A 15,596-nucleotide genomic window follows, 5' to 3' on the forward strand; every position below is an offset into this window, starting at 1 on the left:
TTTTTCAACTCGAGCTCATTGACTCCGTGGCCTACCGTGGCGTACCGTGACCTGATGTTTACTGCCAACCGCTTTGGAGGATTTAAGCAACATACAAAAACTGACAACGTCTCTCAAAACTATTTTTGTGAAACATGAGGACAGTATAGTGATACTGCCAGCAGGGAGCACCAGAGAGCTGAACCGACAGTTGTACATTTCTTAAACTTTCACCAACACAAACACGCACGCTCACTTCAGATCATGGGAGGACGTCAAAAAATCACCACCCATTCTCTGACACTTTAACCGTTAACCTTGGTTCAAACATTTAACATCACACGCACACGCAGTGTATTTCAGATAATTAATGAATTCAGATGTCACAATGATCGTTTACATGGATAAGGAGTCCTACTGAATCAATTACTGCCGTTTATATCTAACTAATGATTGTTTTTGTAAGAGTGTAACGTCGAGCCTCAGCAGCTTTCTCACTCCTTATGTGCTACTGTATAAAACCTGGTTTTGCGCCTGCACTAATTGCTTACGGCCATACCACCCTGAACACGCCCGATCTCGTCTGATCTCGGAAGCTAAGCAGGGTCGGGCCTGGTTAGTACTTGGATGGGAGACCGCCTGGGAATACCAGGTGCTGTAAGCTTTTTCTTTTTCAACTCGAGCTCATTGCCTCCGTGGCCTACCGTGGCGTACCGTGACCTGATGTTTACTGCCAACCGCTTTGGAGGATTTAAGCAACATACAAAAACTGACAACGTCTCTCAAAACTATTTTTGTGAAACATGAGGACAGTATAGTGATACTGCCAGCAGGGAGCACCAGAGAGCTGAACCGACAGTTGTACATTTCTTAAACTTTCACCAACACAAACACGCACGCTCACTTCAGATCATGGGAGGACGTCAAAAAATCACCACCCATTCTCTGACACTTTAACCGTTAACCTTGGTTCAAACATTTAACATCACACGCACACGCAGTGTATTTCAGATAATTAATGAATTCAGATGTCACAATGATCGTTTACATGGATAAGGAGTCCTACTGAATCAATTACTGCCGTTTATATCTAACTAATGATTGTTTTTGTAAGAGTGTAACGTCGAGCCTCAGCAGCTTTCTCACTCCTTATGTGCTACTGTATAAAACCTGGTTTTGCGCCTGCACTAATTGCTTACGGCCATACCACCCTGAACACGCCCGATCTCGTCTGATCTCGGAAGCTAAGCAGGGTCGGGCCTGGTTAGTACTTGGATGGGAGACCGCCTGGGAATACCAGGTGCTGTAAGCTTTTTCTTTTTCAACTCGAGCTCATTGACTCCGTGGCCTACCGTGGCGTACCGTGACCTGATGTTTACTGCCAACCGCTTTGGAGGATTTAAGCAACATACAAAAACTGACAACGTCTCTCAAAACTATTTTTGTGAAACATGAGGACAGTATAGTGATACTGCCAGCAGGGAGCACCAGAGAGCTGAACCGACAGTTGTACATTTCTTAAACTTTCACCAACACAAACACGCACGCTCACTTCAGATCATGGGAGGACGTCAAAAAATCACCACCCATTCTCTGACACTTTAACCGTTAACCTTGGTTCAAACATTTAACATCACACGCACACGCAGTGTATTTCAGATAATTAATGAATTCAGATGTCACAATGATCGTTTACATGGATAAGGAGTCCTACTGAATCAATTACTGCCGTTTATATCTAACTAATGATTGTTTTTGTAAAAGTGTAACGTCGAGCCTCAGCAGCTTTCTCACTCCTTATGTGCTACTGTATAAAACCTGGTTTTGCGCCTGCACTAATTGCTTACGGCCATACCACCCTGAACCTGCCCGATCTCGTCTGATCTCGGAAGCTAAGCAGGGTCGGGCCTGGTTAGTACTTGGATGGGAGACCGCCTGGGAATACCAGGTGCTGTAAGCTTTTTCTTTTTCAACTCGAGCTCATTGCCTCCGTGGCCTACCGTGGCGTACCGTGACCTGATGTTTACTGCCAACCGCTTTGGAGGATTTAAGCAACATACAAAAACTGACAACGTCTCTCAAAACTATTTTTGTGAAACATGAGGACAGTATAGTGATACTGCCAGCAGGGAGCACCAGAGAGCTGAACCGACAGTTGTACATTTCTTAAACTTTCACCAACACAAACACGCACGCTCACTTCAGATCATGGGAGGACGTCAAAAAATCACCACCCATTCTCTGACACTTTAACCGTTAACCTTGGTTCAAACATTTAACATCACACGCACACGCAGTGTATTTCAGATAATTAATGAATTCAGATGTCACAATGATCGTTTACATGGATAAGGAGTCCTACTGAATCAATTACTGCCGTTTATATCTAACTAATGATTGTTTTTGTAAAAGTGTAACGTCGAGCCTCAGCAGCTTTCTCACTCCTTATGTGCTACTGCTAAAACCTGGTTTTTGCGCCGGCACTAATTGTTACGGCCCATTACCACCCTGAACACGCCGATATCGTCTGTCTCGGAAGCTAAGCAGGTCGGGCCTGGTTGTACTTGGGATGGGAGACCTCATCAGAGCCATGTTGTGTAAGTAGTGGACGGTGTCACCTAAAAGAAAAAAAAAACAAAACACGCCCGATCTCGTCTGATCTCGGAAGTAAGCAGGGTCGGGGCCTGGTTAGTATTGGATGGAGACCGCCTGGGAATACCAGGTGCTGTAGTTTTTCTTTTCAACTCGAGCTCATTGACTCTTGGCCTACCGTGGCGTACCGTGACTGTGTTTACTGCAACGCTTTGGGAGGATTAAGCAACATACTAAAAACTGACAACGTCTCTCCCAAAACTTTTTTGTGAACATGAGGACAGTATAGTGATACTGCCAGCAGGGAGCACGAGAGCTGAAACGACAGTTGTACATTACTTAAACTTCACCAACACAAACACGCACGCTCACTTCAGATCATGGGAGGACGTCAAAAAATCACCACCCATTCTCTGACACTTTAACCGTTAACCTTGGTTCAAACATTTAACATCACACGCACACGCAGTGTATTTCAGATAATTAATGAATTCAGATGTCACAATGATCGTTTACATGGATAAGGAGTCCTACTGAATCAATTACTGCCGTTTATATCTAACTAATGATTGTTTTTGTAAAAGTGTAACGTCGAGCCTCAGCAGCTTTCTCACTCCTTATGTGCTACTGTATAAAAACCTGGTTTTGCGCCTGCACTAATTGATTACGGCCATACCACCCTGAACACTGCCCGATCTCGTCTGATCTCGGAAGCTAAGCAGGGTCGGGCCTGGTTAGTACTTGGATGGGAGACCGCCTGGGAATACCAGGTGCTGTAAGCTTTTTCTTTTTCAACTCGAGCTCATTGACTCCGTGGCCTACCGTGGCGTACCGTGACCTGATGTTTACTGCCAACCGCTTTGGAGGATTTAAGCAACATACAAAAACTGACAACGTCTCTCAAAACTATTTTTGTGAAACATGAGGACAGTATAGTGATACTGCCAGCAGGGAGCACCAGAGAGCTGAACCGACAGTTGTACATTTCTTAAACTTTCACCAACACAAACACGCACGCTCACTTCAGATCATGGGAGGACGTCAAAAAATCACCACCCATTCTCTGACACTTTAACCGTTAACCTTGGTTCAAACATTTAACATCACACGCACACGCAGTGTATTTCAGATAATTAATGAATTCAGATGTCACAATGATCGTTTACATGGATAAGGAGTCCTACTGAATCAATTACTGCCGTTTATATCTAACTAATGATTGTTTTTGTAAAAGTGTAACGTCGAGCCTCAGCAGCTTTCTCACTCCTTATGTGCTACTGTATAAAACCTGGTTTTGCGCCTGCACTAATTGCTTACGGCCATACCACCCTGAACACGCCCGATCTCGTCTGATCTCGGAAGCTAAGCAGGGTCGGGCCTGGTTAGTACTTGGATGGGAGACCGCCTGGGAATACCAGGTGCTGTAAGCTTTTTCTTTTTCAACTCGAGCTCATTGACTCCGTGGCCTACCGTGGCGTACCGTGACCTGATGTTTACTGCCAACCGCTTTGGAGGATTTAAGCAACATACAAAAACTGACAACGTCTCTCAAAACTATTTTTGTGAAACATGAGGACAGTATAGTGATACTGCCAGCAGGGAGCACCAGAGAGCTGAACCGACAGTTGTACATTTCTTAAACTTTCACCAACACAAACACGCACGCTCACTTCAGATCATGGGAGGACGTCAAAAAATCACCACCCATTCTCTGACACTTTAACCGTTAACCTTGGTTCAAACATTTAACATCACACGCACACGCAGTGTATTTCAGATAATTAATGAATTCAGATGTCACAATGATCGTTTACATGGATAAGGAGTCCTACTGAATCAATTACTGCCGTTTATATCTAACTAATGATTGTTTTTGTAAAAGTGTAACGTCGAGCCTCAGCAGCTTTCTCACTCCTTATGTGCTACTGTATAAAACCTGGTTTTGCGCCTGCACTAATTGCTTACGGCCATACCACCCTGAACACGCCCGATCTCGTCTGATCTCGGAAGCTAAGCAGGGTCGGGCCTGGTTAGTACTTGGATGGGAGACCGCCTGGGAATACCAGGTGCTGTAAGCTTTTTCTTTTTCAACTCGAGCTCATTGACTCCGTGGCCTACCGTGGCGTACCGTGACCTGATGTTTACTGCCAACCGCTTTGGAGGATTTAAGCAACATACAAAAACTGACAACGTCTCTCAAAACTATTTTTGTGAAACATGAGGACAGTATAGTGATACTGCCAGCAGGGAGCACCAGAGAGCTGAACCGACAGTTGTACATTTCTTAAACTTTCACCAACACAAACACGCACGCTCACTTCAGATCATGGGAGGACGTCAAAAAATCACCACCCATTCTCTGACACTTTAACCGTTAACCTTGGTTCAAACATTTAACATCACACGCACACGCAGTGTATTTCAGATAATTAATGAATTCAGATGTCACAATGATCGTTTACATGGATAAGGAGTCCTACTGAATCAATTACTGCCGTTTATATCTAACTAATGATTGTTTTTGTAAAAGTGTAACGTCGAGCCTCAGCAGCTTTCTCACTCCTTATGTGCTACTGTATAAAACCTGGTTTTGCGCCTGCACTAATTGCTTACGGCCATACCACCCTGAACACGCCCGATCTCGTCTGATCTCGGAAGCTAAGCAGGGTCGGGCCTGGTTAGTACTTGGATGGGAGACCGCCTGGGAATACCAGGTGCTGTAAGCTTTTTCTTTTTCAACTCGAGCTCATTGACTCCGTGGCCTACCGTGGCGTACCGTGACCTGATGTTTACTGCCAACCGCTTTGGAGGATTTAAGCAACATACAAAAACTGACAACGTCTCTCAAAACTATTTTTGTGAAACATGAGGACAGTATAGTGATACTGCCAGCAGGGAGCACCAGAGAGCTGAACCGACAGTTGTACATTTCTTAAACTTTCACCAACACAAACACGCACGCTCACTTCAGATCATGGGAGGACGTCAAAAAATCACCACCCATTCTCTGACACTTTAACCGTTAACCTTGGTTCAAACATTTAACATCACACGCACACGCAGTGTATTTCAGATAATTAATGAATTCAGATGTCACAATGATCGTTTACATGGATAAGGAGTCCTACTGAATCAATTACTGCCGTTTATATCTAACTAATGATTGTTTTTGTAAAAGTGTAACGTCGAGCCTCAGCAGCTTTCTCACTCCTTATGTGCTACTGTATAAAACCTGGTTTTGCGCCTGCACTAATTGCTTACGGCCATACCACCCTGAACACGCCCGATCTCGTCTGATCTCGGAAGCTAAGCAGGGTCGGGCCTGGTTAGTACTTGGATGGGAGACCGCCTGGGAATACCAGGTGCTGTAAGCTTTTTCTTTTTCAACTCGAGCTCATTGCCTCCGTGGCCTACCGTGGCGTACCGTGACCTGATGTTTACTGCCAACCGCTTTGGAGGATTTAAGCAACATACAAAAACTGACAACGTCTCTCAAAACTATTTTTGTGAAACATGAGGACAGTATAGTGATACTGCCAGCAGGGAGCACCAGAGAGCTGAACCGACAGTTGTACATTTCTTAAACTTTCACCAACACAAACACGCACGCTCACTTCAGATCATGGGAGGACGTCAAAAAATCACCACCCATTCTCTGACACTTTAACCGTTAACCTTGGTTCAAACATTTAACATCACACGCACACGCAGTGTATTTCAGATAATTAATGAATTCAGATGTCACAATGATCGTTTACATGGATAAGGAGTCCTACTGAATCAATTACTGCCGTTTATATCTAACTAATGATTGTTTTTGTAAGAGTGTAACGTCGAGCCTCAGCAGCTTTCTCACTCCTTATGTGCTACTGTATAAAACCTGGTTTTGCGCCTGCACTAATTGCTTACGGCCATACCACCCTGAACACGCCCGATCTCGTCTGATCTCGGAAGCTAAGCAGGGTCGGGCCTGGTTAGTACTTGGATGGGAGACCGCCTGGGAATACCAGGTGCTGTAAGCTTTTTCTTTTTCAACTCGAGCTCATTGACTCCGTGGCCTACCGTGGCGTACCGTGACCTGATGTTTACTGCCAACCGCTTTGGAGGATTTAAGCAACATACAAAAACTGACAACGTCTCTCAAAACTATTTTTGTGAAACATGAGGACAGTATAGTGATACTGCCAGCAGGGAGCACCAGAGAGCTGAACCGACAGTTGTACATTTCTTAAACTTTCACCAACACAAACACGCACGCTCACTTCAGATCATGGGAGGACGTCAAAAAATCACCACCCATTCTCTGACACTTTAACCGTTAACCTTGGTTCAAACATTTAACATCACACGCACACGCAGTGTATTTCAGATAATTAATGAATTCAGATGTCACAATGATCGTTTACATGGATAAGGAGTCCTACTGAATCAATTACTGCCGTTTATATCTAACTAATGATTGTTTTTGTAAGAGTGTAACGTCGAGCCTCAGCAGCTTTCTCACTCCTTATGTGCTACTGTATAAAACCTGGTTTTGCGCCTGCACTAATTGCTTACGGCCATACCACCCTGAACACGCCCGATCTCGTCTGATCTCGGAAGCTAAGCAGGGTCGGGCCTGGTTAGTACTTGGATGGGAGACCGCCTGGGAATACCAGGTGCTGTAAGCTTTTTCTTTTTCAACTCGAGCTCATTGACTCCGTGGCCTACCGTGGCGTACCGTGACCTGATGTTTACTGCCAACCGCTTTGGAGGATTTAAGCAACATACAAAAACTGACAACGTCTCTCAAAACTATTTTTGTGAAACATGAGGACAGTATAGTGATACTGCCAGCAGGGAGCACCAGAGAGCTGAACCGACAGTTGTACATTTCTTAAACTTTCACCAACACAAACACGCACGCTCACTTCAGATCATGGGAGGACGTCAAAAAATCACCACCCATTCTCTGACACTTTAACCGTTAACCTTGGTTCAAACATTTAACATCACACGCACACGCAGTGTATTTCAGATAATTAATGAATTCAGATGTCACAATGATCGTTTACATGGATAAGGAGTCCTACTGAATCAATTACTGCCGTTTATATCTAACTAATGATTGTTTTTGTAAGAGTGTAACGTCGAGCCTCAGCAGCTTTCTCACTCCTTATGTGCTACTGTATAAAACCTGGTTTTGCGCCTGCACTAATTGCTTACGGCCATACCACCCTGAACACGCCCGATCTCGTCTGATCTCGGAAGCTAAGCAGGGTCGGGCCTGGTTAGTACTTGGATGGGAGACCGCCTGGGAATACCAGGTGCTGTAAGCTTTTTCTTTTTCAACTCGAGCTCATTGACTCCGTGGCCTACCGTGGCGTACCGTGACCTGATGTTTACTGCCAACCGCTTTGGAGGATTTAAGCAACATACAAAAACTGACAACGTCTCTCAAAACTATTTTTGTGAAACATGAGGACAGTATAGTGATACTGCCAGCAGGGAGCACCAGAGAGCTGAACCGACAGTTGTACATTTCTTAAACTTTCACCAACACAAACACGCACGCTCACTTCAGATCATGGGAGGACGTCAAAAAATCACCACCCATTCTCTGACACTTTAACCGTTAACCTTGGTTCAAACATTTAACATCACACGCACACGCAGTGTATTTCAGATAATTAATGAATTCAGATGTCACAATGATCGTTTACATGGATAAGGAGTCCTACTGAATCAATTACTGCCGTTTATATCTAACTAATGATTGTTTTTGTAAAAGTGTAACGTCGAGCCTCAGCAGCTTTCTCACTCCTTATGTGCTACTGTATAAAACCTGGTTTTGCGCCTGCACTAATTGCTTACGGCCATACCACCCTGAACACGCCCGATCTCGTCTGATCTCGGAAGCTAAGCAGGGTCGGGCCTGGTTAGTACTTGGATGGGAGACCGCCTGGGAATACCAGGTGCTGTAAGCTTTTTCTTTTTCAACTCGAGCTCATTGACTCCGTGGCCTACCGTGGCGTACCGTGACCTGATGTTTACTGCCAACCGCTTTGGAGGATTTAAGCAACATACAAAAACTGACAACGTCTCTCAAAACTATTTTTGTGAAACATGAGGACAGTATAGTGATACTGCCAGCAGGGAGCACCAGAGAGCTGAACCGACAGTTGTACATTTCTTAAACTTTCACCAACACAAACACGCACGCTCACTTCAGATCATGGGAGGACGTCAAAAAATCACCACCCATTCTCTGACACTTTAACCGTTAACCTTGGTTCAAACATTTAACATCACACGCACACGCAGTGTATTTCAGATAATTAATGAATTCAGATGTCACAATGATCGTTTACATGGATAAGGAGTCCTACTGAATCAATTACTGCCGTTTATATCTAACTAATGATTGTTTTTGTAAGAGTGTAACGTCGAGCCTCAGCAGCTTTCTCACTCCTTATGTGCTACTGTATAAAACCTGGTTTTGCGCCTGCACTAATTGCTTACGGCCATACCACCCTGAACACGCCCGATCTCGTCTGATCTCGGAAGCTAAGCAGGGTCGGGCCTGGTTAGTACTTGGATGGGAGACCGCCTGGGAATACCAGGTGCTGTAAGCTTTTTCTTTTTCAACTCGAGCTCATTGACTCCGTGGCCTACCGTGGCGTACCGTGACCTGATGTTTACTGCCAACCGCTTTGGAGGATTTAAGCAACATACAAAAACTGACAACGTCTCTCAAAACTATTTTTGTGAAACATGAGGACAGTATAGTGATACTGCCAGCAGGGAGCACCAGAGAGCTGAACCGACAGTTGTACATTTCTTAAACTTTCACCAACACAAACACGCACGCTCACTTCAGATCATGGGAGGACGTCAAAAAATCACCACCCATTCTCTGACACTTTAACCGTTAACCTTGGTTCAAACATTTAACATCACACGCACACGCAGTGTATTTCAGATAATTAATGAATTCAGATGTCACAATGATCGTTTACATGGATAAGGAGTCCTACTGAATCAATTACTGCCGTTTATATCTAACTAATGATTGTTTTTGTAAAAGTGTAACGTCGAGCCTCAGCAGCTTTCTCACTCCTTATGTGCTACTGTATAAAACCTGGTTTTGCGCCTGCACTAATTGCTTACGGCCATACCACCCTGAACACGCCCGATCTCGTCTGATCTCGGAAGCTAAGCAGGGTCGGGCCTGGTTAGTACTTGGATGGGAGACCGCCTGGGAATACCAGGTGCTGTAAGCTTTTTCTTTTCAACTCGAGCTCATTGACTCCGTGGCCTACCGTGGCGTACCGTGACCTGATGTTTACTGCCAACCGCTTTGGAGGATTTAAGCAACATACAAAAACTGACAACGTCTCTCAAAACTATTTTTGTGAAACATGAGGACAGTATAGTGATACTGCCAGCAGGGAGCACCAGAGAGCTGAACCGACAGTTGTACATTTCTTAAACTTTCACCAACACAAACACGCACGCTCACTTCAGATCATGGGAGGACGTCAAAAAATCACCACCCATTCTCTGACACTTTAACCGTTAACCTTGGTTCAAACATTTAACATCACACGCACACGCAGTGTATTTCAGATAATTAATGAATTCAGATGTCACAATGATCGTTTACATGGATAAGGAGTCCTACTGAATCAATTACTGCCGTTTATATCTAACTAATGATTGTTTTTGTAAGAGTGTAACGTCGAGCCTCAGCAGCTTTCTCACTCCTTATGTGCTACTGTATAAAACCTGGTTTTGCGCCTGCACTAATTGCTTACGGCCATACCACCCTGAACACGCCCGATCTCGTCTGATCTCGGAAGCTAAGCAGGGTCGGGCCTGGTTAGTACTTGGATGGGAGACCGCCTGGGAATACCAGGTGCTGTAAGCTTTTTCTTTTTCAACTCGAGCTCATTGACTCCGTGGCGTACCGTGACCTGATGTTTACTGCCAACCGCTTTGGAGGATTTAAGCAACATACAAAAACTGACAACGTCTCTCAAAACTATTTTTGTGAAACATGAGGACAGTATAGTGATACTGCCAGCAGGGAGCACCAGAGAGCTGAACCGACAGTTGTACATTTCTTAAACTTTCACCAACACAAACACGCACGCTCACTTCAGATCATGGGAGGACGTCAAAAAATCACCACCCATTCTCTGACACTTTAACCGTTAACCTTGGTTCAAACATTTAACATCACACGCACACGCAGTGTATTTCAGATAATTAATGAATTCAGATGTCACAATGATCGTTTACATGGATAAGGAGTCCTACTGAATCAATTACTGCCGTTTATATCTAACTAATGATTGTTTTTGTAAAAGTGTAACGTCGAGCCTCAGCAGCTTTCTCACTCCTTATGTGCTACTGTATAAAACCTGGTTTTGCGCCTGCACTAATTGCTTACGGCCATACCACCCTGAACACGCCCGATCTCGTCTGATCTCGGAAGCTAAGCAGGGTCGGGCCTGGTTAGTACTTGGATGGGAGACCGCCTGGGAATACCAGGTGCTGTAAGCTTTTTCTTTTTCAACTCGAGCTCATTGACTCCGTGGCCTACCGTGGCGTACCGTGACCTGATGTTTACTGCCAACCGCTTTGGAGGATTTAAGCAACATACAAAAACTGACAACGTCTCTCAAAACTATTTTTGTGAAACATGAGGACAGTATAGTGATACTGCCAGCAGGGAGCACCAGAGAGCTGAACCGACAGTTGTACATTTCTTAAACTTTCACCAACACAAACACGCACGCTCACTTCAGATCATGGGAGGACGTCAAAAAATCACCACCCATTCTCTGACACTTTAACCGTTAACCTTGGTTCAAACATTTAACATCACACGCACACGCAGTGTATTTCAGATAATTAATGAATTCAGATGTCACAATGATCGTTTACATGGATAAGGAGTCCTACTGAATCAATTACTGCCGTTTATATCTAACTAATGATTGTTTTTGTAAAAGTGTAACGTCGAGCCTCAGCAGCTTTCTCACTCCTTATGTGCTACTGTATAAAACCTGGTTTTGCGCCTGCACTAATTGCTTACGGCCATACCACCCTGAACACGCCCGATCTCGTCTGATCTCGGAAGCTAAGCAGGGTCGGGCCTGGTTAGTACTTGGATGGGAGACCGCCTGGGAATACCAGGTGCTGTAAGCTTTTTCTTTTTCAACTCGAGCTCATTGACTCCGTGGCCTACCGTGGCGTACCGTGACCTGATGTTTACTGCCAACCGCTTTGGAGGATTTAAGCAACATACAAAAACTGACAACGTCTCTCAAAACTATTTTTGTGAAACATGAGGACAGTATAGTGATACTGCCAGCAGGGAGCACCAGAGAGCTGAACCGACAGTTGTACATTTCTTAAACTTTCACCAACACAAACACGCACGCTCACTTCAGATCATGGGAGGACGTCAAAAAATCACCACCCATTCTCTGACACTTTAACCGTTAACCTTGGTTCAAACATTTAACATCACACGCACACGCAGTGTATTTCAGATAATTAATGAATTCAGATGTCACAATGATCGTTTACATGGATAAGGAGTCCTACTGAATCAATTACTGCCGTTTATATCTAACTAATGATTGTTTTTGTAAAGTGTAACGTCGAGCCTCAGCAGCTTTCTCACTCCTTATGTGCTACTGTATAAAACCTGGTTTTGCGCCTGCACTAATTGCTTACGGCCATACCACCCTGAACACGCCCGATCTCGTCTGATCTCGGAAGCTAAGCAGGGTCGGGCCTGGTTAGTACTTGGATGGGAGACCGCCTGGGAATACCAGGTGCTGTAAGCTTTTTCTTTTTCAACTCGAGCTCATTGACTCCGTGGCCTACCGTGGCGTACCGTGACCTGATGTTTACTGCCAACCGCTTTGGAGGATTTAAGCAACATACAAAAACTGACAACGTCTCTCAAAACTATTTTTGTGAAACATGAGGACAGTATAGTGATACTGCCAGCAGGGAGCACCAGAGAGCTGAACCGACAGTTGTACATTTCTTAAACTTTCACCAACACAAACACGCACGCTCACTTCAGATCATGGGAGGACGTCAAAAAATCACCACCCATTCTCTGACACTTTAACCGTTAACCTTGGTTCAAACATTTAACATCACACGCACACGCAGTGTATTTCAGATAATTAATGAATTCAGATGTCACAATGATCGTTTACATGGATAAGGAGTCCTACTGAATCAATTACTGCCGTTTATATCTAACTAATGATTGTTTTTGTAAAAGTGTAACGTCGAGCCTCAGCAGCTTTCTCACTCCTTATGTGCTACTGTATAAAACCTGGTTTTGCGCCTGCACTAATTGCTTACGGCCATACCACCCTGAACACGCCCGATCTCGTCTGATCTCGGAAGCTAAGCAGGGTCGGGCCTGGTTAGTACTTGGATGGGAGACCGCCTGGGAATACCAGGTGCTGTAAGCTTTTTCTTTTTCAACTCGAGCTCATTGACTCCGTGGCCTACCGTGGCGTACCGTGACCTGATGTTTACTGCCAACCGCTTTGGAGGATTTAAGCAACATACAAAAACTGACAACGTCTCTCAAAACTATTTTTGTGAAACATGAGGACAGTATAGTGATACTGCCAGCAGGGAGCACCAGAGAGCTGAACCGACAGTTGTACATTTCTTAAACTTTCACCAACACAAACACGCACGCTCACTTCAGATCATGGGAGGACGTCAAAAAATCACCACCCATTCTCTGACACTTTAACCGTTAACCTTGGTTCAAACATTTAACATCACACGCACACGCAGTGTATTTCAGATAATTAATGAATTCAGATGTCACAATGATCGTTTACATGGATAAGGAGTCCTACTGAATCAATTACTGCCGTTTATATCTAACTAATGATTGTTTTTGTAAAAGTGTAACGTCGAGCCTCAGCAGCTTTCTCACTCCTTATGTGCTACTGTATAAAACCTGGTTTTGCGCCTGCACTAATTGCTTACGGCCATACCACCCTGAACACGCCCGATCTCGTCTGATCTCGGAAGCTAAGCAGGGTCGGGCCTGGTTAGTACTTGGATGGGAGACCGCCTGGGAATACCAGGTGCTGTAAGCTTTTTCTTTTTCAACTCGAGCTCATTGACTCCGTGGCCTACCGTGGCGTACCGTGACCTGATGTTTACTGCCAACCGCTTTGGAGGATTTAAGCAACATACAAAAACTGACAACGTCTCTCAAAACTATTTTTGTGAAACATGAGGACAGTATAGTGATACTGCCAGCAGGGAGCACCAGAGAGCTGAACCGACAGTTGTACATTTCTTAAACTTTCACCAACACAAACACGCACGCTCACTTCAGATCATGGGAGGACGTCAAAAAATCACCACCCATTCTCTGACACTTTAACCGTTAACCTTGGTTCAAACATTTAACATCACACGCACACGCAGTGTATTTCAGATAATTAATGAATTCAGATGTCACAATGATCGTTTACATGGATAAGGAGTCCTACTGAATCAATTACTGCCGTTTATATCTAACTAATGATTGTTTTTGTAAAAGTGTAACGTCGAGCCTCAGCAGCTTTCTCACTCCTTATGTGCTACTGTATAAAACCTGGTTTTGCGCCTGCACTAATTGCTTACGGCCATACCACCCTGAACACGCCCGATCTCGTCTGATCTCGGAAGCTAAGCAGGGTCGGGCCTGGTTAGTACTTGGATGGGAGACCGCCTGGGAATACCAGGTGCTGTAAGCTTTTTCTTTTTCAACTCGAGCTCATTGCCTCCGTGGCCTACCGTGGCGTACCGTGACCTGATGTTTACTGCCAACCGCTTTGGAGGATTTAAGCAACATACAAAAACTGACAACGTCTCTCAAAACTATTTTGTGAAACATGAGGACAGTATAGTGATACTGCCAGCAGGGAGCACCAGAGAGCTGAACCGACAGTTGTACATTTCTTAAACTTTCACCAACACAAACACGCACGCTCACTTCAGATCATGGGAGGACGTCAAAAAATCACCACCCATTCTCTGACACTTTAACCGTTAACCTTGGTTCAAACATTTAACATCACACGCACACGCAGTGTATTTCAGATAATTAATGAATTCAGATGTCACAATGATCGTTTACATGGATAAGGAGTCCTACTGAATCAATTACTGCCGTTTATATCTAACTAATGATTGTTTTTGTAAAAGTGTAACGTCGAGCCTCAGCAGCTTTCTCACTCCTTATGTGCTACTGTATAAAACCTGGTTTTGCGCCTGCACTAATTGCTTACGGCCATACCACCCTGAACACGCCCGATCTCGTCTGATCTCGGAAGCTAAGCAGGGTCGGGCCTGGTTAGTACTTGGATGGGAGACCGCCTGGGAATACCAGGTGCTGTAAGCTTTTTCTTTTTCAACTCGAGCTCATTGACTCCGTGGCCTACCGTGGCGTACCGTGACCTGATGTTTACTGCCAACCGCTTTGGAGGATTTAAGCAACATACAAAAACTGACAACGTCTCTCAAAACTATTTTTGTGAAACATGAGGACAGTATAGTGATACTGCCAGCAGGGAGCACCAGAGAGCTGAACCGACAGTTGTACATTTCTTAAACTTTCACCAACACAAACACGCACGCTCACTTCAGATCATGGGAGGACGTCAAAAAATCACCACCCATTCTCTGACACTTTAACCGTTAACCTTGGTTCAAACATTTAACATCACACGCACACGCAGTGTATTTCAGATAATTAATGAATTCAGATGTCACAATGATCGTTTACATGGATAAGGAGTCCTACTGAATCAATTACTGCCGTTTATATCTAACTAATGATTGTTTTTGTAAAAGTGTAACGTCGAGCCTCAGCAGCTTTCTCACTCCTTATGTGCTACTGTATAAAACCTGGTTTTGCGCCTGCACTAATTGCTTACGGCCATACCACCCTGAACACGCCCGATCTCGTCTGATCTCGGAAGCTAAGCAGGGTC

At 44.5% G+C, this 15,596-nt stretch overlaps 22 non-coding genes across 22 annotated transcripts; all 22 read left to right on the forward strand.

Moving 5' to 3' along the window:
• Positions 1-524: 524 nt before the first annotated feature.
• On the forward strand, positions 525-643 carry LOC130397173 (5S ribosomal RNA). The gene has a single exon (XR_008899774.1). It is a non-coding gene; the product is annotated as a 5S ribosomal RNA (ribosomal RNA).
• A 529-nt stretch (positions 644-1,172) lies between these two features.
• On the forward strand, positions 1,173-1,291 carry LOC130397174 (5S ribosomal RNA). The gene has a single exon (XR_008899775.1). It is a non-coding gene; the product is annotated as a 5S ribosomal RNA (ribosomal RNA).
• Positions 1,292-1,820: 529 nt separating this feature from the next.
• Positions 1,821-1,939, forward strand: LOC130400386 (5S ribosomal RNA). The gene has a single exon (XR_008902863.1). It is a non-coding gene; the product is annotated as a 5S ribosomal RNA (ribosomal RNA).
• A 1,294-nt stretch (positions 1,940-3,233) lies between these two features.
• On the forward strand, positions 3,234-3,353 carry LOC130394372 (5S ribosomal RNA). The gene has a single exon (XR_008897537.1). It is a non-coding gene; the product is annotated as a 5S ribosomal RNA (ribosomal RNA).
• Positions 3,354-3,882: 529 nt separating this feature from the next.
• LOC130397175 (5S ribosomal RNA) lies at positions 3,883-4,001 on the forward strand. The gene has a single exon (XR_008899776.1). It is a non-coding gene; the product is annotated as a 5S ribosomal RNA (ribosomal RNA).
• A 529-nt stretch (positions 4,002-4,530) lies between these two features.
• Positions 4,531-4,649, forward strand: LOC130397176 (5S ribosomal RNA). Its single transcript, XR_008899777.1, has one exon. It is a non-coding gene; the product is annotated as a 5S ribosomal RNA (ribosomal RNA).
• A 529-nt stretch (positions 4,650-5,178) lies between these two features.
• LOC130397177 (5S ribosomal RNA) lies at positions 5,179-5,297 on the forward strand. The gene has a single exon (XR_008899778.1). It is a non-coding gene; the product is annotated as a 5S ribosomal RNA (ribosomal RNA).
• A 529-nt stretch (positions 5,298-5,826) lies between these two features.
• On the forward strand, positions 5,827-5,945 carry LOC130397179 (5S ribosomal RNA). The gene has a single exon (XR_008899779.1). It is a non-coding gene; the product is annotated as a 5S ribosomal RNA (ribosomal RNA).
• Positions 5,946-6,474: 529 nt separating this feature from the next.
• LOC130397180 (5S ribosomal RNA) lies at positions 6,475-6,593 on the forward strand. The gene has a single exon (XR_008899780.1). It is a non-coding gene; the product is annotated as a 5S ribosomal RNA (ribosomal RNA).
• A 529-nt stretch (positions 6,594-7,122) lies between these two features.
• On the forward strand, positions 7,123-7,241 carry LOC130397181 (5S ribosomal RNA). The gene has a single exon (XR_008899781.1). It is a non-coding gene; the product is annotated as a 5S ribosomal RNA (ribosomal RNA).
• Positions 7,242-7,770: 529 nt separating this feature from the next.
• Positions 7,771-7,889, forward strand: LOC130397182 (5S ribosomal RNA). Its single transcript, XR_008899782.1, has one exon. It is a non-coding gene; the product is annotated as a 5S ribosomal RNA (ribosomal RNA).
• Positions 7,890-8,418: 529 nt separating this feature from the next.
• On the forward strand, positions 8,419-8,537 carry LOC130397184 (5S ribosomal RNA). Its single transcript, XR_008899784.1, has one exon. It is a non-coding gene; the product is annotated as a 5S ribosomal RNA (ribosomal RNA).
• A 529-nt stretch (positions 8,538-9,066) lies between these two features.
• Positions 9,067-9,185, forward strand: LOC130397185 (5S ribosomal RNA). The gene has a single exon (XR_008899785.1). It is a non-coding gene; the product is annotated as a 5S ribosomal RNA (ribosomal RNA).
• A 529-nt stretch (positions 9,186-9,714) lies between these two features.
• Positions 9,715-9,833, forward strand: LOC130397186 (5S ribosomal RNA). Its single transcript, XR_008899786.1, has one exon. It is a non-coding gene; the product is annotated as a 5S ribosomal RNA (ribosomal RNA).
• A 528-nt stretch (positions 9,834-10,361) lies between these two features.
• On the forward strand, positions 10,362-10,480 carry LOC130397187 (5S ribosomal RNA). The gene has a single exon (XR_008899787.1). It is a non-coding gene; the product is annotated as a 5S ribosomal RNA (ribosomal RNA).
• A 519-nt stretch (positions 10,481-10,999) lies between these two features.
• On the forward strand, positions 11,000-11,118 carry LOC130397188 (5S ribosomal RNA). Its single transcript, XR_008899788.1, has one exon. It is a non-coding gene; the product is annotated as a 5S ribosomal RNA (ribosomal RNA).
• Positions 11,119-11,647: 529 nt separating this feature from the next.
• Positions 11,648-11,766, forward strand: LOC130397189 (5S ribosomal RNA). The gene has a single exon (XR_008899789.1). It is a non-coding gene; the product is annotated as a 5S ribosomal RNA (ribosomal RNA).
• A 528-nt stretch (positions 11,767-12,294) lies between these two features.
• On the forward strand, positions 12,295-12,413 carry LOC130397190 (5S ribosomal RNA). Its single transcript, XR_008899790.1, has one exon. It is a non-coding gene; the product is annotated as a 5S ribosomal RNA (ribosomal RNA).
• A 529-nt stretch (positions 12,414-12,942) lies between these two features.
• On the forward strand, positions 12,943-13,061 carry LOC130397191 (5S ribosomal RNA). Its single transcript, XR_008899791.1, has one exon. It is a non-coding gene; the product is annotated as a 5S ribosomal RNA (ribosomal RNA).
• A 529-nt stretch (positions 13,062-13,590) lies between these two features.
• On the forward strand, positions 13,591-13,709 carry LOC130397192 (5S ribosomal RNA). The gene has a single exon (XR_008899792.1). It is a non-coding gene; the product is annotated as a 5S ribosomal RNA (ribosomal RNA).
• Positions 13,710-14,238: 529 nt separating this feature from the next.
• Positions 14,239-14,357, forward strand: LOC130397193 (5S ribosomal RNA). Its single transcript, XR_008899793.1, has one exon. It is a non-coding gene; the product is annotated as a 5S ribosomal RNA (ribosomal RNA).
• Positions 14,358-14,885: 528 nt separating this feature from the next.
• On the forward strand, positions 14,886-15,004 carry LOC130397196 (5S ribosomal RNA). Its single transcript, XR_008899795.1, has one exon. It is a non-coding gene; the product is annotated as a 5S ribosomal RNA (ribosomal RNA).
• The last annotated feature ends 592 nt before the right edge of the window (positions 15,005-15,596 follow it).

This window comes from Gadus chalcogrammus, chromosome 12, assembly GCF_026213295.1.
Source record: "Gadus chalcogrammus isolate NIFS_2021 chromosome 12, NIFS_Gcha_1.0, whole genome shotgun sequence".
Taxonomy (NCBI): domain Eukaryota; kingdom Metazoa; phylum Chordata; class Actinopteri; order Gadiformes; family Gadidae; genus Gadus; species Gadus chalcogrammus.